Source organism: Ylistrum balloti, unplaced genomic scaffold (genome assembly GCF_031769215.1).
Source record: "Ylistrum balloti isolate Yb309-2 unplaced genomic scaffold, AGI_CSIRO_Ybal_v1 Utg370602, whole genome shotgun sequence".
NCBI lineage: Eukaryota > Metazoa > Mollusca > Bivalvia > Pectinida > Pectinidae > Ylistrum > Ylistrum balloti.
The window spans coordinates 23,227-49,691 of NW_026782372.1; positions in this window are offsets into that span (position 1 = coordinate 23,227).

Sequence of the window (26,465 nt, forward strand, 5' to 3'; positions counted from 1 at the left end):
ATCACTACAATCTCGACACTCCCGGGGTTACGGTCACTACATCCTCGATACTCCAGGGGTTACGATCACTACATCCTCGATACTCCAGGGGTTACGGTCACTACAATCTCGATACTCCAGGGGTTACGATCACTACATCCTCGATCTCCAAGGGTTACGATCACTACATCCTCGATACTCCAGGGGTTACGATCACTACATCCTCGATACTCCAGGGGTTACGATCACTACATCCTCGATACTCCAGGGGTTACGATCACTACATCCTCGATACTCCTGGGGTTACGATCACTTCATCCTCGAAACTCAAGGGGTTACGATCACTACATCCTCGATACTCCAGGGGTTACGATCACTACGTCCTCGATACTCCAGGGAATGTAGTGATCGTAACCCCTGGAGTGTCGAGAATGTAGTGTCCTGTCACGTTGCGTTCCGTCCCATCCTGTCACGTTGCGTCCTGTCACGTCGCGTCCCGTTCCGTCCTGTCACGTTGCGTCCTGTCACGTCGCGTCCCGTTCCGTCCTGATTGCATCTAGCAACTTCATTCTTTGACAGATTTTGGTCAAATGGTATACAAAGGTCAAACATAGATATACTTAGGTGGTTTTCAGGGGTCCAAGGTCGAGCTCATAGTTACCCTCGCTATATATAGAAAATCATTGACTCTTTCAATTTAAGCACTTAGCAGCTTTATGCAAATACCATGTACAAGTACACTTTTGACATTATGTGTTTCAGCAGTCCAAGGTCAAGCCTTGGTAGTAGGGGCGTCATGCTAAACTGTTTTCATGACTGACAGAAACACTTGAAGTGCAAGGGGAGAAGAAACCAGTAAAGGTGATGAAAGGATCCAGGTTTTTCAATCTCTTTCGATCAAGTTAAATTGGAAACGGGGGAGTCGCGGGAACAGGAATCGTTGCTACAGCAGCAGACTGGCAGATGAAGGAGGATCTGCACGGTAGAATGAGATTCCCAAAGAACACCATCACCACAAACCAGAGTGTGGACATAGTGCTGTGTTCTTCAACAACCAAACAGGGCTTTATTGTGGACAATACCATGGAAAGAACGTGTGAGAGGAAGAAAGCAAAAGACCATAACAGGATAATTGTCAGCAAACGCATTGTACGGTATGGTCCTTAATTGTAGAAGTTGGCTATAGAGGATTTGCAGGTCAGTCTTTGTTAAGGACCATGAGGAATATAAGTACCATCGGGAAAGTGCTGATCTGTGCAGTATGCCAACAAGTACAGTCAGCATCAATGTGACTGTGGAAGAAGAGGACAGAATCAGGGGCACCACAGTAGTGTTATGTGACTCCTCAGGTTCACTCCAATAAAGACTTTGTGATTTTGGAATGAGGTATGAGATAATCGGACAGTGATAACAACACCAATCAGCAGAGAACGGTTACAACAACAGCAGTGGTACAGGGTGGAACAGCCTCAACGATTTCAGGCGAGGATTTGATCACCCTAGACGACGTACCTCTGGAGGTTGTGGTGGACAACGCCAAAACAACCAAGGATAGAGGAAGATGAAGATGGAACCGCCTGGCTTCAGAACATCAAAATGTATGAAGGTAATTTGATATTTTATATTTCAGATTTCCTGTGAAAAATTGAAACAAAAATCAAAATAAAACGACGAAAGATTTTTATTTTTTAATTTTAATTTTTTTTACTTTGATTTATTCATTCATTTATAATTTTTGTTTATTTATTATGATTTTTCCAAATTAACATACTCAATTTTTGGTTGTTTTTTTTTTTTTTTTTTTTTTTTGTTTTTTGAAATTATGAAACTGTTTTTTATTTAAACTAATCTGTTCTTTGTTTTAACGTTCCAAAATCAATAACCTTTCTATGTACGAAACGCGCGCACGAGCGTGATCTTCAGTAATTACAACTCCAATAGAGATAATGTCCATGTAACGTTATACCATATGATATACATATTTTCCTACATCCAACGTTAAAGATTAACATTTAATCGATACAAGCCTCGTTATGGGAATATTGACCCTGTTCATAATACATTTCATCGTGACATTTGAGATCTATTTATAATGTATGGAAACACTTGTATTTTCCGTAATTTATACATAGTTTGTTTGTTAATGTCGCAGCTTTTGACATGTATGTGTCATTTTCGCGCTGTTGCCGTAGATTGGTGTTGTGTAGTGTTGTCTCTTTTGATCATGTCTGTCAGACGCCAGCATCAGCCTATATACAAATACAAAGCCAATCATCAGCTTCCATGTCATTCGAGTTTTAGAAAGATCAAAACAAAACCTACAAGAAAATATCACATTTCAATAGATGAATGAAACCCCATCGACAATATCAAGAGCTCAGGTTGTTAATGTGCATGGTGCGAGAGAGGAACGGAACTAAACATTTTTTAAAAAAGTGATGGTACGTTAACACCAAAATTCTTTTATTATGTTCATCATTGAATAATTTCCAAGGAGTGTGTGGTTAGTCTGAATATTGACTCACTTTACCACTTTACAGAGCACCTGTATCGTTTGTGACGAGTTTAATTGATTGAGTAATTCTGAAATAGAACACAATTTTAGATCACTTTCATCATGTGATCCATTATTTGCAAGTTTTGTAGAATATTTGTGACGTCATAATGCAATCTGCAAAGATGTGACGTCATTTCAATATCAACAGGAAGTCATATCTCCCAGAATGCTTCACGGTACCCTTGAAAAATATACTATGTGATAACTGCAAAGAACGACAACTATGATAGAGACTTATTAAAACATTAATTCATTAAGTTAATAGATAAATGCTACATAGCCACAGACATTTATTGAACTGATAAACGTAAGGAATTAAATAAACAGATGACAGTGCTATGTCCGATAATCTTTCTCCAAAATGTTGCTTTTTCTTCTTTTTCATTGTTTCTCTAAATTGATACATTATATTCGTATCCAGGTTTCAACCTTTAGACCATAAGCGTTACTGACGAGTCATAGGAGAATTAATAGCTGCAAATTGCAGTATCTATTTCTAATTTTGCATTGAAAGTTGTCATTCGCTGGTGTTTCCTTAACCATCATCTACTATCTACTCTTTGATAATGTCTACCTGTACAAAGCTGTATGCCAGTACAATATGCCTGGACGGGATGCCATAGGGTGTAGTTTTTTTTTAATAACATTTCAGTGTGATAACACTATACAATGGCCATGACACACCGTCCTCGGACGCCTTTATTGCGAACTTTTAAAAACGCAGTCTTACTAAATTGGGTTTTATTCGTAAAGTTGTGCTATCGGTTAACTGTGTAAGGCAAATCAGTCATATCAAATGTATCTACAACATAACACGAAGCAATCCACTTACGTTGTGATTGTTCATTAAGACAAATCGATTGTAGAATGTCAAATGTAACTGCTTGATACTTGTTGGAAGATAATGTTAAGAGCACGATGTGTTAAAGCGAGACCATGTGAAAGAGAAAAATGCTGGAATCAAAGAAACGTGTTTTTGTATATTGATTAAATAGAATGGAAAAACGTTAGTCTTTTCTGAGGATGACAAGCTGTGAGGCAGACATTTTAAGTAGTCAGTTGTATTGGTGGTAATGGCCTCTTCCTCCTCCTCCTCCTCCTCTTACTCCCTCCTCCTCCTCCCCCTCCTCCTCTTCCTCCCTCCTCCTCCCCTCCTCCTCCTCCATCTTAGTGATGATGATCTCCTCCTCCTCCTGATGATGATGATGTTGATGATGTTGATGATGATGATGATGATGATGATGATGATGATGATGATGATGATGATGATGACGACGACGATGATGAGTCCAGTCCAGAAATCAACCCACGAAAAATAATATCAATACAGTAACGAATAATGCGCCTGCGACTTGTGTACTGGTATTAACTTATATAATGATATTCTTTCCATAAACTTGCAGTGAAAATTTTTCTCCTCTAGCTATAAATTTATGTCAAAAGTTGCTGTTCACTTGTTTGTCTTTTGTACAATTCTATAAATAAATCAACGCATATAGTATTCATACATTCTTATTCATTTCCTTTAAAAAATGTTCGTGTTTTGTATGAAAAATTTCGGAAATCTCTGCCATATACAGTAATGAGGTTAAATCGTAATTCTTATAAATGTACAGAGTTTTGTATCTTACATAATAGGATAGCTACTTTCATCTGTCTGTAATAATTTTGTATTTCGGGGAGTTTATTCAATGAAATGTAACATACTGCTAATCAATGGCGGAATTTTTCTGTGCTTCAAGTTCATTTTATATGCTTCTAATAGTGTAATGGTGTAATCGCCTCCATCACACAAAACCTCGTGTATTATCGGAAGGTCTCTGTAACAATGTTACAACATAGACGTTCTCAAGTAATAGCATTAACTTTCGCAGTCATGTCGTTTAAGGTAAAACCCCGAGGAGTTACTGGTGTGAACATGGTACATTATGGTACGGAATGTCGCCAACAGAGCTCTCCTGGGAAAAGAGGTACATTTGATACCTCGTGATCACGACCCCTATGCGTGTCGTTCTTGAAAGGTGAAAGGTTATCAGATGAGAAATGTCGCAACGGTTGCCAGCTCTCAATGCGGGGGATATGTACCTTCCATGTTAACACAATGAAAGAGTGGAATATCAACGACAAATTCTCGATGAGCTTAATTTGAGCAGCTTTGTTTTTTCCCCATTAGAACTGCAATTCGTTTTTACGTCAGCCTTCGGGAAACCTGATGGTATATACTGTTAGTTGATTTTTAATTCCAGAGGTTTGCCGTGGTATCATGGCCATTGTCTTCATCATACTGATAAAGTCAGTAACTTAGGTATAAGAGTATAAAACAATTTTAAATAAAATCTCCACATTATCAACATACGTAATAAAGCTAGCAAGTTTTTGCCCCATTCCGCGAAATATCATAATAGATTAAAAAAGATTAACGAACAAGCTTATACATCTGTTGTTTGTCCTTATTTGGAATATGTTTGTACTGTGTTGGACCCCTACCATAATGCAATAATTATCAATTAGATAGTACCGCAGAGCGGCTGGTGTTGTGACTAACAGACATTGCAGTACTTATAGTGTTGGTAACACACTAGGAGATTGCATTGGCCCAGCTTATCCAATAGACACAGGGACGCCCGCCTTTTTCTACTTTGTAAAATTTTACTCCACATTGTTGCTGTTAATAAAAACTTCTACTTAAAACCAAAGATCTGTCAGACTCGGCCCTCCCATCCTTTTTCCAATCAAACAATTTATTGTAGAATAGACTGTCGGATGTCTTCTTCACTGGGATTATCTCCGAATGGAACTTTTCACAAATCTTGTCACAGCCGACTCTCTGAGAGGCATTAAAACCAACTTCCTAACTTCTGCAAAAAATGACATGATTTCATTCACCATTTATATCGACAGAATCTTTGTTATGTTACTGGAGGTTAATTAACGAGTAGATGTAGATATGATAACATGCCAGCTGTTAGTTCATTCGAATAGTGTCAAGGACCTGGATGTACACGTGTATTTAACATTCTTTGAAATTATCTGATAATTAAGACTACTGAGTTCATTTGTTTACGTGACTAATGCAACGTTCAATCTTGGTAGAAACATTTTTCGATCATCTTGATTTACCTCATCCGACTCCTGCATTTCAAAATTTAGGCCCTTATTACCATTGACGAGTTGAAGAAGGACGAAACCGCTGTTTGTTTAAGTTACTTTATTATTTGGTTCTACTGTAGCTGTAATTTGTTTGTATTAAAAGGTGCTTTTCTCTTGTATGTCTTTCGTACAATTTTAAAAACAAATTTTAATTAGATACGGAATAGCCAGATATTGAATTATTAGCGTCATACAGCTAGTTCGTCCTTCAAGGACCCGACATGGTGCTTAGGACCTAAAACTGTTTAAACATGGGAGGCCATTGAGTAAAATCCACGTCATGTGTTTGATTTACTAATATCAGTTACTAATGTTTCAAAATCATGTGAAAATTACACATATATTTATGTGATAATTTTACCAATATCATAGCATGCATCAGGTGAAAGTGTCTACCAAAACAGATGTCCCTAGTTCAATTTTAAATTCCGGTTTTGGCCGTGCATATTTTTCTTCTTTTTTTTCATACAAGTAACTTTCCTCGAAAACACATTGTTTGTATTTATTCGATCATGCATAGTGCTATTAAAAAGGTCACGACTAGCAAGTTATATGTCAGGACACTCTAATCCTCTAGAATTTTATTCTGTTTCATCGACATCATCCGTCATGTAAACCTTGATCAATCTAAAAAAAAAAGAAAGAAATCAAGAAAATATCAACATATCAACATAATTATAATCCAAACTCGAATTCAATAACACGTGGGCAAAATATCAAACAAACAAAAAATTACATGGAGTCTCCTGAAGAAGTACAAGGAAAATAAGACCAGATGTTCCGGAAGAGTAAGCGCATTCTGTTCAATCAACGACACCTACCATGTAAACCTCCGTCAATCTAAGTAAGTAATGGCGAGTTCACAAATTAGACCAAGGTGCGAATGAAGGAAGGGATTTTTAACAACACATATTCAAATATACAATTTCACTAAGAAGACTTTTTTTGCTTGAAACTGAATGAACATTTTTAAACAAGAAATGCCCGAACTTTCATGAACGACTTGAATAGTATTGTTTACCTGCGTTTTGCTTATTTACTTATGCTTTTAAACCATCAAACTTCGAGGGTCATATTAAGGTGGTGTCCGGATAACGGGGGATAATTATTTATCTACCTGGTCATAGGCCCGCTACTCCGACTTTACAGAGATCTACAATGATGTATTTATAATATTATCGCCGTCAACACACCTTAAATAATGGTCCGATAGGTCTGTCTGAAACCTTTCTGTCATAGACTGCACAAAAAACACACATGTGAAAAATGTGAATAACACCTTTATGTGCACATTAAGGATTATCAGGCACTGCATGTAGAATAATCACGTGATGTATGCAGACTTATCACGTGATGTATGAAGAAAGGCCTTCACTCACTCAGCATTAAATATTATTTATCAAATTATTTAAAAGTTTCCGTACTATTCTTCACAAGTGAACGGAAAGAAATCTCTACTTTTCCTTTCCATATACTTTTCCTTACCCTTTACAATCTGTCCCTACCCTACCGATTCTCTCGTTAATAATCATTTATTTTGATATATAGATTTATATCTTGTCATCTTGTGTAAATATTAAAGTGTTGTATATTATTTTTGATAGAGGGCTTGATGTAAGTTCGAAAACTTGTGTCCGATCCTAATTTTATATATTTGATACAACACAGATATGTTAAAAGATTAAGTAAAAAATGTCTGGTGATATATGTAGGAATATTTTGTGATGTACGTAACCTTACCGTGCTGAAAACACACACTCCCTCACAGCGGTCACTTGATGAAATGAAATTTCTATGTCGTAACAGAATATATGATATAGCCAATTATAACACTGCCGAGCTTTAAACGTGTACGCGCGCCTTGTCTTTATGTAATTCATTAATCATCTTATATATATCAATAATATAACACACATCAGGACCATTTTCGTCATTTTATCAATATTACACTATAACGACGTGTTCATATCACTTTGTCTACAAGGATAAACGCCAGTAATAAACCAACTCATTTAGATATACAGTTACGGGATAAAAACGTCCCGACTTTCCCGTTCGTGTTCCCAGGACCCCAGACGCCTTTTGTCAGAGATAGGTACGAACCACGCCATGGTCAGACGTATTTTAAAAGAAAATGTTTCAAACATACATTTTTTAATCTAACCATTTTCGATATTTGTATGCACGTGTTTAAATAATTGATATTAATTTGATGGCCGTAATGTATATCCGGTATGATGCTAAATGTAGACAAGTCTAACAAAGCTATATGTTTTCTATGTTATTCGTTAGAGTTCTGGCAGTTTCAAATCATTGTTCCGTGTTCATGATTTTCAAAATGCGAGCAGATGAAAATCTTTGAATTCAATCCGTTTTCCTCATCTGCTGCTAAACAGCATGGTGGGAGTGATATTTAAACAGTTTTAGATATTCCTCCATTTTAATGATAAAATGATGACAAGGTTGAATTCAAAATTCGTATTTCATACGGAACAGTATTCAGAAAGGCAAATCTGATTACTATCAACGCGATGTGAGAAACGTGGATGTGCCACTCTGAGAATGAGACGTGCCACACTGAGAACGAGATGTGCCACTCTGGGAATGAGACGTGCCACTCTGAGAATGAGATCTCGCACTCTGAGAATGAAATGTGCCACTCTGAGAATGAGACGTGGCACTCTGAGAAAGAAATGTGCCACTCTGAGAATGAAATGTGTCACTCTGAGACTGAGACGTGCCACTCTGAGAATGAGATGTACCACTCTGAGAATGAGACGTTTCCCTCTGAAAATGAGACGTACCACTCTTTGAATGAGACGTGCCACTCTGAGAATGAGATCTCGCACTCTGAGAATGAAATGTGCCACTCTGAGAATGAGACGTGGCACTCTGAGAATGAAATGTGCCACTCTGAGAATGAAATGTGTCACTCTGAGACTGAGACGTGCCACTCTGAGAATGAGATGTACCACTCTGAGAATGAGACTAGCCACTCTGAGAATGAAATGTACCACTCTGAGAATAAGATGTGCCACTCTGAGAATGAGACGTGTCACTCTGAGACTGAGATGTACCAATCTGAGAATAAGTTGTGGCATTATGAGAATGAGACGTGCCACTATGAGAATGAGATCTCGCACTCTGAGAATGAAATGTGCCACTCTGAGACTGAGACGTGCCACTCTGAGACTGAGATGTACCAATCTGATAATGAGACGTGCCACTCTGAGACTGAGACGTGCCACCCTGAGAACGAGATGTGCCACTCTGAGAACGAGATGTGCCACTCTGAGAATGAATTGTGCCACTCTGACCTTGAGACGTGCCACTCTGGGAATGAGACGTGCCACACTGAGAATGAGATGTGCCACTCTTAGAATAAGATGTGGCTCCCTGAGAATAAGATGTGCCACTCTGAGAATGAGACGTTTCCCTCTGAAAATGAGACGTACCACTCTTTGAATGAGACGTGCCACTCTGAGAATGAGATCTCGCACTCTGAGAATGAAATGTGCCACTCTGAGAATGAGACGTGGCACTCTGAGAATGAAATGTGCCACTCTGAGAATGAAATGTGTCACTCTGAGACTGAGACGTGCCACTCTGAGAATGAGATGTACCACTCTGAGAATGAGACTAGCCACTCTGAGAATGAAATGTACCACTCTGAGAATAAGATGTGCCACTCTGAGAATGAGACGTGTCACTCTGAGACTGAGATGTACCAATCTGAGAATAAGTTGTGGCATTATGAGAATGAGATGTGCCACTATGAAAATGAGATCTCGCACTCTGAGAATGAAATGTGCCACTCTGAGAATGAGACGTGGCACTCTGAGACTGAGATGTACCAATCTGATAATGAGACGTGCCACTCTGAGACTGAGACATGTAACTCTGAGAATAAGTTGTGGCATTATGAGAATGAGACGTGCCACTATGAGAATGAGATCTCGCACTCTGAGAATGAAATGTGCCACTCTGAGACTGAGACGTGCCACTCTGAGACTGAGATGTACCAATCTGATAATGAGACGTGCCACTCTGAGACTGAGACGTGCCACTCTGAGAACGAGATGTGCCACTCTGAGAATGAATTGTGCAACTCTGAGCTTGAGACGTGCTAATCTGAGAATGAGACGTGCCACTCTGAAAATGAGACGTGCCTATCTGAGAATAAAATGTACCACTTTGAGAATGAGACGTGGCACTCGGAGATTGAGATGTACCACTCTGATAATGAAACGTGCCATTCTGAGAACTAGATGTACCAATCTGAGACTGAGATATACCTATCTGTTAATGAGATGTGCCACTCTGAGACTGAGACGTGCCAGTCTGAGAATGAGACGTGCCACTCTGAGAATGAAATGTGCAACTCTGAGAATGAAATGTGCCAGTCTGAGAATGAAATGTTCCACTCTGAGAATATGATGTGCCACTCTGAGAATGAGACGTGGTACTCTGAGAATGAGATGTACCACTCTGAGAATGAAATGTGCCAGTCTGATAATGATACGTGCCACTCTGAGACTGAAACGTGCCACACTGAGAATGAGATGTTCCACTCTTAGAATAAGATGTGGCTCCCTGAGAATAAGATGTGCCACTCTGAGAATGAGACGTGTCACTCTGAAAATGAGACGTACCACTCTTTGAATGAGACGTGCCACTCTGAAAATGAGATCTGGCACTCTGAGAATGAAATGTGCCACTCTGAGAATGGAATGTGCCACTCTGAGAATGAGACATGGCACTCTGTGAATGAAATGTGCCACTCTAAGAATGAAATGTGCCACTCTGAGAATGGAATGTGCCACTCTGAGAATGAAACATGGCACTCTGTGAATGAAATGTGCCACTCTGAGAATGAAATGTGCCACTCTGAAAATGAAATGTGTCACTCTAAGACTGGGACGTGCCACTCTGAGACTGAGATGTACCAATCTGATAATGAGACGTGCCACTCTGAAACTGAGACGTGCCACTCTGAGAACGAGATGTGCCACTCTGAGAATGAATTGTGCCACTTTGAGCTTGAGACGTGCTAATCTGAGAATGAAATGTGCCACTCTGAGAATGAGACATGGCACTATGTGAATGAAATGTGCCACTCTGAGAATGAAATGTGCCACTCTGAGAATGAGACGTGGCACTCTGAGAATGAAATGTGTCACTCTAAGACTGAGACGTGCCACTCTGAGACTGAGATGTACCAATCTGATAATGAGACGTGCCACTCTGAAACTGAGACGTGCAACTCTGAGAACGAGATGTGCCATTCTGAGAATGAATTGTGCCACTTTGAGCTTGAGACGTGCTAATCTGATAATGAAATGTGGCACTATGAGAATGAAATGTACCACTCTGAGAATGAAATGTGCCACTCTGAGAATGAGATGTGGCACTCTGAGAATGAAATATGCCACTCTGAGAATGAAATGTGCCAATTTGAGAATGAAATGTTCCATTCTGAGAATGAAATGTGCCACTCTGAGAATGAGACTAGCCACTCTGAGAATGAGACGTGCCATTCTGAGAATGAATTGTGCCACTTTGAGCTTGAGACGTGATAATCTGATAATGAAATGTGGCACTATGAGAATGAAATGTACCACTCTGAGAATGAAATGTGCCACTCTGAGAATGAGATGTGGCACTCTGAGAATGAAATATGCCACTCTGAGAATGAAATGTGCCAATTTGAGAATGAAATGTTCCATTCTGAGAATGAAATGTGCCACTCTGAGAATGAGACTAGCCACTCTGAGAATGAGACGTGCCATTCTGAGAATGAATTGTGCCACTTTGAGCTTGAGACGTGATAATCTGATAATGAAATGTGGCACTATGAGAATGAAATGTACCACTCTGAGAATGAAATGTGCCACTCTGAGAATGAGATGTGGCACTCTGAGAATGAAATATGCCACTCTGAGAATGAAATGTGCCAATTTGAGAATGAAATGTTCCATTCTGAGAATGAAATGTGCCACTCTGAGAATGAGACTAGCCACTCTGAGAATGAGACGTGCGATTCTGAGAATGAATTGTGCCACTTTGAGCTTGAGACGTGCTAATCTGATAATGAAATGTGGCACTATGAGAATGAAATGTACCACTCTGAGAATGAAATGTTCCACTCTGAGAATGAGACGTGGCACTCTGAGAATGAAATGTGCCACTCTGAGAATGAAATGTGCCACTCTGAGAATGAAATGTGCCAATCTGAGAATGAAATGTTCCATTCTGTGTATGAGACGTGCCACTCTGAGAATGAGATGTGTCACTCTTAGAATGAGATGTGCCACTCTGAGAATGAGATGTGCCACTCTGAGAATGAAATGTGCCACTCTGAGAATGAGATGTGCCACTCTGAGAATGAAATGTGCCAGTCTGAGAATGAAATGTTCCACTCTGAGAATGAGATGTACCACTCTGAGAATGAGATGTGCCACTCTGAGAATGAGACGTGCCACTCTGAGAATGAGATGTGCCACTCTGAGAATGAGATGTGCCACTCTGAGAATGAGATGTGCCTCTCTGAGAATGAAATGTGCCAGTCTGAGAATGAGACGTGCCACTCTGAGAATGAAATGTGCCAGTCTGAGAATGAAATGTTCCACTCTGAGAATGAGATGTACCACTCTGAGAATGAGATGTGCCACTCTGAGAATGAGACGTGCCACTCGGAGAATGAGATGTGCCACTCTGAGAATGAAATGTGCCACTCTGAGACTGAGACGTGCCACACTGAGAATGAGATGTGCCACTCTTAGAATAAGATGTGGCTCCCTGAGAATAAGATGTGCCACTCTGAGAATGAGATGTACCACTCTGAGAATGAGATGTGCCACTCTGAGAATGAGACGTGCCACTCTGAGAATGAGACGTGCCACTCTGAGAATGAGATGTGCCACTCTGAGAATGAGATGTGCCACTCTGAGAATGAGATGTGCCACTCTGAGAATGAGACGTGCCACTCTGAGAATGAGACGTGCCACTCTGAGAATGAGATGTGCCACTCTGAGAATGAGATGTGCCACTCTGTGACTGAGATCAGTACATTTAATGAAAAATGGAAATATTTTTATTCATATTGTAAATCATCAAGAATTTACAGCTAATTATCGCACTTACTGTATCCTTTGTGTACTAAACAGTGACCATGTGAATGTTTTAAAATAATGAATGGACTGTTAGATATTCGGTGATAAAATCATAACTTGAACATTGAAATAAACTGTTTGACATAAGTAAAAGCAATAAGGCAAGATGATATTTCTTATTTTCCAACATCTGCTGAAACAACATTTTCTCTCTTAAGCTTGACATCTGTCGACTCAAACTCCTTTCCAGGCGATATCATGCTCCTGTTTGAATTGATCGCAAATACCTCGTGTCACGTGATGCACTACATTGCAAGAGGGATTTCAATTGGTCGATTGCATAACATGGAAATCTAAATAGATTAGCGTGGACTGGAACCATCGGAGCTTCGTAGCTTGTAAAACATTACAGTCCTATCTCGGACATAAGGACGCACAGACGCCAAGACAGACGGACGATACAGAAGTGCTTATGTACTTTAAGGAACCTTCGATAGATGAAGCCTAAAAGACAAACCAAGAGTCTTTCACTCCGATTGTTTCAAAGGACTTCCGTAAGTTTTTTTATTCCTATTTCTAAAATTGTATAAACCACGTTTCCGACATTTTTGGAGTTATATATAATTTATATCGTTATTTGTTTAGTGTCTTTGCATGTCAGTGTACATAACATTTATATAATTCTGCTGACGGCATTCAACCTACCATGATAGTGTTACATCCTCTGTTTTTGTACCGTGTTGGTGAACCGTACAGGCAAAACGTATTTCAAAATGGAATATGTATAATATTTTCATCAATAATACTGCACCGATAGACATATGATTGGCTGTAAAAAAATCTTCTGTCTTTGAAGACAGATATATCCTTCATTTTTTCACGTATGTTTTAATTTATTCTTTATTCAAATATTTATTTAAATTTATCTGATTGTATTGTCGGGTATTTATTTCATCCTACCTCCACTACACTGTTGCGTAAAATATTTTGTCGTATTTAAGCAAAATTTCATGTCTTTATGAAAAATAACTTATCTTGAGACATGAGAAGAAAAACAAAGGTGGATCTGCATGTTTTACTTTTCTCAACTAAACAAAGTCAACAGATATCAGAAAATGAAACGGTATGTAGATTTGTGGAATAAATGGTATTTATAGAAAGTAGGTCAACGTGTAACAAAATTATTCAACCTCTAAAGTTTTAACCCGCATTCTTATTCACACGGTTAGATAAAATTTTCGCCCATACGAATACATTATATCATACGTGAATATTTCTCACATCCGTGATAAGTCCTGTAGACCAATATCAGGGGAAAGATCTGGAAACATCGTTATAATTTCTAATCACATAGAATAGTAACAAAGGAGGTTAAAACTTAGACAATCTGACAATCGTTTAGACATTTATATTTAAAAAAAAGAACAGAACAAAAACCTGAAAAATGACGGTGTAGTATTTTTTTATTCGATGTGTGGCATTTATAAAATTAATTTATAAATCGGCAAATAGGATTTGAAAACAATTATTTGAGTGCTGATATCAATTCTTCTCCTTGGCTTCGTTGGATAAGGAAACACTATTCCAAATCATATTTTGGATAAGTTGTATTTGGAAAGTTTATAACAATGCTGAGTTTTGAAACTGGTATGTTTGGACATCATGTGGTGTATACCACGAAATACCTCGATATTATGTGATTTTACCACGAAATATTTGACAAATACCACGATATGATGGGAACGTATGCGATATATTCCGCGAGCTACTATAAAGCTATTGACAAATACTTGGACAGTAATAGTACGCGTTTCTTCCATACAGCCAAATTAGGTATGGACATCACGTGATATTTAAATAAGGTTGAATTTAGTTGTGTCTGTTGTGGAATTTGTGAGTTAAAAATTTCCTTGTATATAAAAGAAACACTTTGTAGTAACTCTAGTCTACCACAGATACCAATATCGGTCTTGGAAACCATTCTGGAAGATATTCAGGCATCATGATACATTAATGGATGTCGATTTTTTTTATCTAAAATGAGAGCAAAATGGGCTGTTTCCTCCTTCTAGGAATCCCCAGTAATACCTAGGCACAAATTGTTGAAATAAAGGAAGTGACTGACAAAAATCCTGCTCGGTCGAAATAAATGTCAAGACAGGAATATCCAGGATTCCCCAAATTTTAATAAAATGCGTCCCACTTTTAGAATTGGAATAAAATTTGAACGAAAATTAAATGATTCAAACTTAGTGAAGTTACACTCCTACTACAGAAGATTGAGAAACCCGCACCTTTCAATACAAATTTAGAGTTAGATACAGTAGAACCAAATAATTACTTAACCTGCATCTTACAGCTGTTTTGTCCTTTTATAAGGCCTCGAATTTAAGGCTTTTTACTGGCTATTTGCAAGTAGAAAAAATAATGACTTGCTTTTTTCAGCAAGTGGATTCATCAGATGCAAAATATGAGTGCCTGTCTATTCCTAACATTTCACAGAATTAAAATGTTTGAATTTCAAAGTGTAAATATTGGGACAAAGCAGTTCTTCTATAATGTTGATATATATTGGATGAAGCAAGGTAATACATTATAAATCACAAAACAAAACACATTATTTGAACATGGAGATTTGCGATAATAGCAAGTAAAAAGTCATTTTAGCATGTACAAATTTAAGGCACTTGCTGTTTTCAGCAAGTGACAAAAAATGTTAAATTCGAGGCCAGCTTTTAGGACTCGTTATTGGGGCTAAGGTCCTACATTGTGATATCTAGGAGGTGAATGAGAAAAATGGAAAGTGATCGAAAGACATTCAAACTCTAGACAGGGAGAAATACTATCTCCATGAAACAAAGGATTTCTTAATCTCAATATCTCTGATTTCCACATAACGACAAGTAGACGTATACGTTATGAACACCGTTATTATTCTAATGAGTTAGAATTCAAACGTGACGTGCAACACGTGTCTTTCCTATCATAAATACAACTCAAATTACAAACACAAAATTGATCAATATATACTTCTGGAGTGTATCAAATCAGCTTTGAGGTTGTTTTCAAAAACAATTAAAGATATATCAAAAACACTGAATATTCAAATTTTATATTAAAATATGTTATCCATTTGGTAAATGTCATAAAATAAATAGATACTGTGAAAAATACACAGTATTGAATGTGTTTTCAATACTTATCAACCCGTGATTATTTAATGATGTCAAATAAATGTGTTTCCATGGCGACAACACTAGCATCAATTATAGGAGTTATATATAAAGTACATATCATCTGATTTTTTCCAAAATTATCACTTAGAAAGTAAGTTTCATTTCAGCTGGAAACAACAGTCTTTACCAAAAACCTTGCTGGTGTTTATGTATTGATTTTATTAAAAAAAAATCATCAAACGAGAGTGGACATATGTCATTCACACCTACCCCTTTATCCTTATGGATGTTCGTATGTGTTTTATCAACGGCATGTATGCCTTTGAGGTGACAATATGATGACGTCACTGACTTTTTATTTACGTTCGTATATGGTCGTCGTCGAATTCCCCGGTAACAGAGATTGTAGTGAAAATCATCGTGTAATATAAGTTTCCAGTAAAATATATTAGATCAAAACAATGAATTAAACAGCATCATACAGTTGTTTCGATCTTCTAGGTCTCGTCAGTGATGCTACATCATACAACTGTTTCGTCCTTCTAGGACTTGTCAGTGATGCTACATCATACAGCTGTTTCGTCCTTCTAGAACTTATTAGTGATGCTACATCATACAACTGTTTCGTCCTTCTAGAACTTATCAGTGATGCTACATCATACAACTGTTTCGTCCTTCTAGGACTTGTCAGTGATGCTACATCATACAACTGTTTCGTCCTTCTAGGACTTGTCAGTGATGCTACATCATACAACTGTTCCGTCCTTCTAGGACTCGTCAGTGATGCTACATCATACAACTATTTCGTCATTCTATGACTCTTCAGTGATGCTACATCCTACAACTGCTTCGTCCTTCTAGGATTCATCAGTGATGGTATATCATACAAATGTTTCGTCCTTCTAGGACTCGTCAGTGATGGTACATCATACAACTGCTTCGTCCTTCTAGGACTTGTCAGTGATGCTACATCATACAACTGCTTCGTCCTTCTAGGACTTGTCAGCAATGCTACATCATACAACTTTCGTCCTTCTAGGACTCGTCAGTGATGCTACATCATACAACTGTTTCGTCCTGCTAGGTCTCGTCAGTGATGCTACATTATTCAACTGTTTCGTCCTTCTAGGACTCGTCAGTAATGCTACATTATTCAACTGTTTCGTCCTTCTAGGACTGTCAGTAATGCTACATTATTCAACCGTTTCGTCCTTCTAGGACTCGTCAGTGATTCTACATTATCCAACTGTTTCGTCCTTCTAGGACTCGTCCGTGATGAAAACGCCTGATAAGATTATATTACATGTGAAGTATTCCTCTTACACATCAGTTCCTTCAACAAACAAATTAAAACATGATGCACAAATCATCATGATTAAATCCATAACACGCCTATCACAGTCAATACATATTTATATCTCTCTTATATAGCGAAATAGAGTGCAGAATATTTATTGAAATAAGTTGTATTTAACCCACAGCCCCCACCCACCTAATCCAACCCATTCCCCCTCCCCAAACAAACCACTTCTCACAATATTGCAGATAACAATGACAGGACAGTTATCTCTACTGAAATGAAGAGGAACAAGAATGTTCTGATTTAAAATCGTAAGATAAGTGGGTGTGTACATTTTGGCATTATGGTAGTGCAACGACTTCCAGTTTGCGCGTTGTTAGTATAATTTGAGGGGTGGGGTGTTCTGCTGGAGACCTTCGGCAGTTTGTCTCAATATAATACTACCATTAAGTCAGTCTCGGTTCCACACTATCTCAACACCACATCACACCCTCCAAAAACTACCTACACTCATCTCGCGTACATAGAAACGATCAGATCTCTGACAAGAGAATGTTCAGATTGTAAAACCAATTCGCTATTAATTAGTTATTTTATATGAAAGTCTCACTGTAGTTGCATCTTTCAACCACGTGATAGGTGGCATCAGGTCATTTTTCCTTTTTTTATAAATGCAATGCAAAACGGTTGACATTTCGCAAAGAATCTGATTGTTGTAGCTATCCATTTCGTTCCTGTTTATTACAAATGTTACACCATTACTACGTCATCACATTTCACTCATCTAATCATCATCTAAGGATCATCAAATGTCATTTGGTGGAATTTCAAGCGGTCGTGTTCAGACAATGACATTTCAGTATGATAACACTAGAAAATGACCCATGTCTCACAATAACAATAAGCACATATAGATATGTAATAGAAGACACCAAAATAATATAGAGCCTCTTTGGTTTCATCATCTCTACCTTTCTATGAACATAAGTTCCTTTGTATTTTGGCAAAACTGAATTAAATACAGCAATACATTTTAAATGTTGGTTTTTAATGTGTAGAGTGTATTAATACTTCATTGTGATCGTGTAATTGTAGATGTATGTTGGACAAAAGCTTAGATAAATTGTAATCTCCTGTGCTCAATCATTTGTTCAAGTTAATGTTTGCAATACGATAAGTCAAAATGACACCATCATGGTATAAATGAAATTAAATACAAGGTATGATCATTCTTTTCTCCGTGATATTGATCGCTGGAAATAATGAACATTAAGGGTAAGTGATGTTTGAACTTTTTGCTTAATCAATATTGGGTTATCTACACTATCTGTAAATCTACACAATACTATACATTGCCAACGATATTTTTAAATATTGTTTCACTTCACAATTATTACGAATAGTAACCACGAAATCTAGCTATACTGAAAATCATAATTGAATAATTTATCAATTGGTAAACGTTGAAATCGTGAATAAGTAGTACCTATTAAATCAGCGGAAAGAATATCCATTTATCTATTTATTTCTTTATTTATTTATTTATCTATTTATCAGGTTTTACGTCCACTATTATGCCCTTTCGGCCTTTTCAGTGGACGATATGAAACTCGAAATAATGATCCATAATATTTACAAATACTTATGATTTAAAGCCTACTAAAATTTTCTGTCTGTCCGTCCGCACAATTGTATCATGTTTGTAGTATTCACTTTAAAATCTATTTTCGAGTAATTTGAATTTTCGCTATTTTCGAGGATGGAATATAATCTCCAAAATTAGAAATGTTGAAGATAACTTTACTAGTCAGAGAGAGCACTGGCGCCCGTTTCTTGTCTTCCGGGAAAAACATGCTCTGCTCATTCCTGCTATTTATATTAAAAAAATAAATGAAGAAATAACGATAATTGAAAAGTTAACTATCGAAAAACAACAATGATAGTAGTTGGTAATTTCAAGCATAAGACCATGTTTTGTGCCATGGCCTAAACCATTTCTCTGTCTGTTTCTAAGCCACTGTTAAATTCAAATAATTTCCCTCTCAATCCATGATACTACTGGAAATGAAACTCCCCACTAAAATAAAGCACATTTGTTTCCAATCAAAAAGTATGCTGTAATTACGCTTTCAAATAGAGGCTTGCCTTTTCATTATGGAAGGATAATTTGTCTTCGGTTTAATTTCTTTGTTAGAATCCTACAAATATAATTACGCAAATTCTAAATAAAAAAGTTATGTACACCTAAAGGCAAGTCTAATTAAAAAGTCGAACTGTTATTTAACAATTCCGGACCTGAAGGAGCAGGTTGGATGATGAATGGTTGCGTTTTCTGCGGGTGATTTTGTTGTTTTTGAGACACAAGATGATAGAAATAACAAAGAAAGTGGAGTTTTACAAAGATAGTGTTCACATGTATATTTGCCGACATTCGCAAATATTTCGCTTTACCAAAGTTGGAGTATATTTATTGACATCACAAAAAGATAACTAGGTAGAAAAAATGGTAAATCTTATTTACAATTCGTCTGAGAGAATACGTTGTTTAAAAATCTTGAATTTATTTGAAGAAAATTAATGAAATATTAAAAATTTCTCAACGGGAATTTCATTCAGAAAGAAAATAAAATTTCTGATTGAATTATTGATATACAATCAACCATTCGTCATATAAACAGCATACTTCAAATTTGATTATTTTGGAGGATATTTTTTTATCGATTATTTTCAAAAATGAAATAAAACCGCATGAAACACCGTGAAAATAATAGCACAATTTATATATTCATTTTGCTTTTCATGATTTTTGTGAGAAATACTTTTTTTTTGCCGCGAAAATAGATACACTAAAAATACAATAAAATAAGTGAATATTATTATATGCGTGAAACATGGCTTATTATGCTTTTGTCAACAACGTGCAATTTTGAACCCGCTTAAAATAATCTTTGCGGTGTTACGAAACCATAATGAATATTTACCAACTTCATAGAAAATTAAAACACATTTCTTTTTATTTACATGTCTTTAGTTTCCATTATATAAAAAGTAAATATAAGAAGTATGTAATATGCTATATATATATATATATATATAATAATTGAAGAGGTTGAGGGAAGGAAAATGTACTTTGAAATTATCGAAAAAACATATAGATGTATTGTATTTTGTAAAAAGATGTAGTGATACTCTTTACTCCTAAACGGTACCTCTTGACTGAAAAAGTGTTTCCTATTCCAAATAATTGTTTACATGAATTAAAGAGCAGTGCATTGTGTACGTTACAGATGTAAAAAGAGGCCAATTCAACAGAACACTTAAAATAGGTAAAATTATTGCCTGGCTTTAAGGATAATCATCATAGAATTTTTCATAGAAAATGTTATTTTAAGCATTACCCTCAACAATAGGCTGATCGCCTAAATATGACAATTTACAAAACGTGTCTATATGCCTGTTGTTTTTATCTTAAGAATTTCTTAATAGTCTTGTAAAAGGGAACAATACATTTCCAGATACTTTTGGTCTATGGAGTAGTGACAATGGAAATCTTGAGTCATCAGGTCGCTTCGTGTCCATTCTTTTTCATAGCATACACACATTTTAATCTATTCAAACACTTGGATCCGATCTAAACGAGCATATGTCCCTGGATTTCTTTCAAAGTTTTAAAAGAAAATACAGCTTTGAATATGTGTTCTAGTGTTAATACCGATTGTGGTTATGTCAATGACAATATAATCCAACTTTTTAGTGGGAGTTTTATTTGCGTGGATTTTGTGACTACTCTAAAAACATGATTTCGCGCCCATGAAATGTTTAACTCTATTAATACTACTAAGCATTTTAGTATGAGTTGAATTTTTAGATACGCTTAAGCTTTGAAATTAAATGTAATATTTAAAAAGAAAAGAAAAAACGAAAATGCATCATTTTGCAGTATATGATTGAGACATTGACTGAATCAACAGCCATCCGGGTTAACCATGTTATACCGATATCAAAGATTTTTTTCTGGCTGAAATAATATCTCACCTTGTTTCTGTTTTCATTGTGCTTTTTTGTCCTTGCAACTGCCATGACTGCTTCAGGACAGAGACAGTAAATGACATGGTCATTGACGGACGCTTTTATAGTGCTGTCGCACTGAAATGGCGTTACCTGGACACGATAACATGACACCCCGACCCGGTCACATTATACTGTTTATAATGTGACCGGGTCGGGGTGTTATGTGACCGTGTCCAGATAACGTTTTTTCAGTTTGACGGCACTATAAAACGTCCGTCCAAGCTTTCCTAGTGAAACTGTTTCTCTTTTTTAAGTTTGAACGACAATGAGGGAACACAGCATATCATTTTAACACAACCCGGGGACATTAACTTGCGAATGATAAATGTAGACCAACCTCTGCAGATAAAAATGCAGAAGTACTAAGACCAATGTTCAATCACATAAGAACGTTTTCAACTCTGAAATACCACTGAAAATAAATAGAAGATAAAAAAACAAACTCACACAAAACGAAATAGATAACATATTCTCAAAATAGAAGCGACAAATCATATTTGTTTCCTCGAAACCCTCTAAACTGAATGATCCTACTTTGTAGATAGTCATCTCGTGAGGATGTATACTGTATCATACATCATATCTATTTCCCTAACCTACGATAAAACTTTTCATGTGAAAATTGCCTGAAAATGTGTTCACCTAGCAATAGGTTTATCGAAGATGTTTAATAAATTCACATACAATGGAGTTGAAGGATGTGATGTCGACTCATTCCTACATGCAATTCTATTCCATGTCAAGCTGTTATGAGACAGTCTTCTATTATTTTCAATAGCATTTTGGTTACTTAAATTAGAAAAATGAAATTCTACATTTCATAAATCTTACATGAAATAGAATAGACAGAATCTTCTGATTAAAAAAACCCGTCTCTAGGCTAAGAATTCGTGTTCTCTTTGAGAAAAAAATAATTAAGTGACGTCACAACACAAGTGGAAATAGGTACCACTAAGATGAATTGTGACGTCATATTGAAACCGCAAAAGCAACGAATAATATCTCCACGTGTTGTTATCAAATCATACCACGATATATCATAAGCGATGTGACAAGGTGCGTGATTATGATGTATCTAAGATATTTAAAGCTTGAAACACTGCCATAGATGTTACCATCAACCATAGAGAGAGTGACTAATGACTTCCTAATAAAATATCAAAGACATCGGATTTTGCTGACATTAAGAAACTTTAAATTATCTGTAGTAATTTACACCAGATATATTTTTGGTAATAAATATTTTAAATCGGACTAAACTTGGAAAAAAAAACCTAATTCTTGTTAATTAAAGAGTTCAAATTTTAGCAGATTTGCTGAAAGCTTAAGCAAACGTGATGCATTTTTCATGGACATCATACTGTTCTCTATTAATTGCATTTTCAATGTATTCATTTTTTTCGCGGTTTTATGTTTTCCTCGAAACTATGAAGGAATAGATTCCCTCGAAAATAACATTTTTAATTAACGATTAGAACTTTTTTTTTATTTGAAAAAAACTGACAAATTATATTTAAGAAGCATGTCTTCTTACTATTTTGAAATCAGGTTTAAAATTTTGAAATAACGTTTTAATGACAGAGAAAACATGTTTTCTTTCGTTTATTGTGTCGGGCCATGAAAGCAATCGTTGACAATATATCTAAAAATATATTTGCAATCATTTTATACACTCACTACAAGCATTATAAAGGAAAATTTCGATGTAGACAGCACCTTCATAACAATATGTAGACAACGTGGGTGAAACGCCGTGATTATTCCCGGGGTTCTTTAACAATATTTCTTCGTGTGTGATATAGATCCTTAGAGATATTTCCTTGGGTCTTTTATAGATTATATATTTAGGTGATAACAAGTTATCAGCAATCTGCAAAACGGATATACTTTAATAAATCCGGAACCCTAATGAAGTCGTTATCCTTTGTAATTAATTTTAACCCAAATTTTGGGCTTCTCTTGTTTGTGCAAAAACTTATATGTGATTTTTTCCTTTCTATACAAATAAGTGCAAGAATATGTTCTAAACATTTTTTTTTAATTTAAATACTTCAACGTAATAATGTAGATAAATCTAAAACTGACAGAAAAAAAACCTGACCACGAAATATTACATACTTGAAGTATACAAGTCAATGTGGTTTATACAATAGGATACAAGCACATGGTTTGTAATCATACAAGTAAAGACTTAAAAACATTTTACCAAAACAATTGATTACCTTTAAAAGTGTTGTTTAGTGGATATGTGTTTGAGTATGTGAGTTTCTACCTTGTACATACACTACAATATACTGTGTGAACGTTTTTTAGGGAAAAATAAATAAAATTGATTTAAAAGATATAACGTCTCAAATTTTAAAATTTCATTACTGGATAATTAAGTAAAATAATATTCAAGGGAATGAAAACAACTTCTTAAAGACCAATAAGACGAGAGTCATGATACTAGGCCTGCAGAATATATTTCAATAGTTTTTCACGACTCAAAATGTGATTAAATTTTGTTCCTCACATATTTTGGAATTCTTGAAGGATGATTTCCCGTGGAATTCGTTAACATTTCAGAAATTCACTTAACATCCAACAAAATATTGTACCAATGAATAATTTCAACCATTTTGTGGGGGAAAAAAAGACACAAAACACATTTGCATATACATTTAACTATGGCTAGGCTATAGTAAAACTGATGTACTTCTCGTTAACCACTGGTTAAAATCGTGCTCGGGTTACTCACAGGTTAGGTGAAAATAACCAAAGTTATTAAGACTGTTAAATTAAGAAACGTCTTATCCTAGTTAATTAGATCGAAGTCAGCACAAATCAATCATTTGACTGACAAATATACATTTGTGTAGAAAAAAAACTGTCTCGATGCATCACTATTTTTTTCAACATATTAAATATGAATCGTACGAAATTTAAAACATCCTTATTATTTTTCATTGTTTTCTGTATCGTGAGGCAAATAATATCTGCCAGACATTTTTTTTTTTAATATTTCGATGTCCATGTATAAAAAATATAAGCCTTCGTTAACCATTTTGGAGTTTAATTTTCCATTTGTACATTCATGCAAGTTACAAGTTGAACAAATTTGGAACAACCCAAGTATTTTATTGTAACAATATACAACACTGATTGGTAAGTGAGCGAAAATTTACATATCACCTTAGACAGAATGTTGATACATATTTTACAAACATGAGTTTAAAAACATTAAAACAAGATAAATAGATTTATTTTCAAAGGCAAAAATATTACTTTTTTGTTCTTTTCCGATTTCCTCCCACCTACTTATGAATATTAAATAAAATAATTTGATCAAATTCCTGATAAAACTACATTATATATTTTCCTACATATTATCTTAATATTGTGTCATGTTTCATTTTTTACCGTAATTTTAAGAAAAACTGTCTATAAAGCCAAAAGTGAAACCCCGGCCCTTCTGTCTGTTCAATTAATCAATGTACGTTCGGACAGATTTTTCAAATCGAGGCTCCTGTTAAATCTTTCAATAGGGTTGGCGAGGACAAAGTCTTCCCTAATTGGAATATATGTGTTTGTTCCTTTGGCTTTCAGAAACAATCGATAGTGAAGCTTGTACCGAGTTACGTAAAATGAACTCATTGTAACAGGATCTGGTATCCTCTCTTTGTCTTTTGTCCGTATCATATACCTCTACTGTTTATTCAGTAGCCGTCGTTTGTGAATGTGAAAATATGAAGTAAACATAAACATCATCATATTTAAGTGTACCGAAAAAATCAAAAACTGTATTTAATTTTCAACATAAATTTCGATTTCATAACGATTGTGATTTTATAAAGTCCGTGATATATCTTATATATTTAACTTTGAATTAGTCTAAAATTATATGCAATGTACAATTTTATTTAGTCTTAAGATTTTGTATACTCTAATATCTCATATGAATAACTTCGACATATTTCAAAATTTTATACAATGTATGATTTTATTTAATCTAAAATTTTATACTGTCTCATATCTCATATATTTAACTTTAATATAGTGTAAACGTTATACAGGGTATAATTTTATAAAGTCTAAAATTATATATAGTTTAAAATTTCATATAGTTTAAAATTTCATATAGTCTAACATTAAATATAGTTTAAAATTTGATGTATTTTGCTGTGATATATTACAGAATTTGATATAATGTGAGCTCTTTTTTAGTCTTAAATCTTTTAAAAACCACCAATCGATTGTAGTTAGATGTGTGAATGCTCACTAAAAAGTTCGAATATTTTTGTTATTTCTTTCTTCATTTCAGCATTGATTTAATATTAACGTTATTTCATTCTTGTATATAGATTTAATATAGGCTTTATTTCATTTTTATATGTTGATTAAATATAAACTTTTATATATAATTAAATATAAACTTTATTTCATTTTATATATCAATTAAATATAAACTTTATTTCATTCTTATATATACATTTAATGCCAGCATTGATTTATGTAGTATGTGTTACATTTACATATCATAATTGAAATATAATTCCTGTACAAACTTTATTTCTAATTCACGCGATCATCATACTTTCACATTTTATATTAAGGAACACACTATTTAAAAATTTTATTTACAAAAGAAAGAAATTTCATCGAGAAATATTGATTGACTTGTTTTTATTATTTGTGTTACAATTTCAAATAATTTTGTTACCAAGATGATACTGTTTATAAAAATTCTCCATTGTAACATTTTCCCATGCTCGCTGAAATAAAAGTTGCCTTATACACACTGTACTGGAATTATCCCGCATAATCATGTGAAATTACATGTCACTTTTTATCTTTTTGTTTTAACTTATTGTGTTTATTACCCAGATATATTTCTTCAAGACAAATAAACAGTGAAAACTGACGAATCCAGCATCATAAGTTGACTTAAACCTGTTTACGGCCATATATAATTATTATTGTTGTAATCACAATAAACAGTAAAGTTATGGTTATAACGGTTTTCCCAGAGCCCAAACGTATTGTCGTCATTGCAATAATAATGACTTCGAGGATGAAACTCATTTCATATCATTATGTCCAGTTTGCTCAGAGCTCAGAATCAAATATATATTAAACCC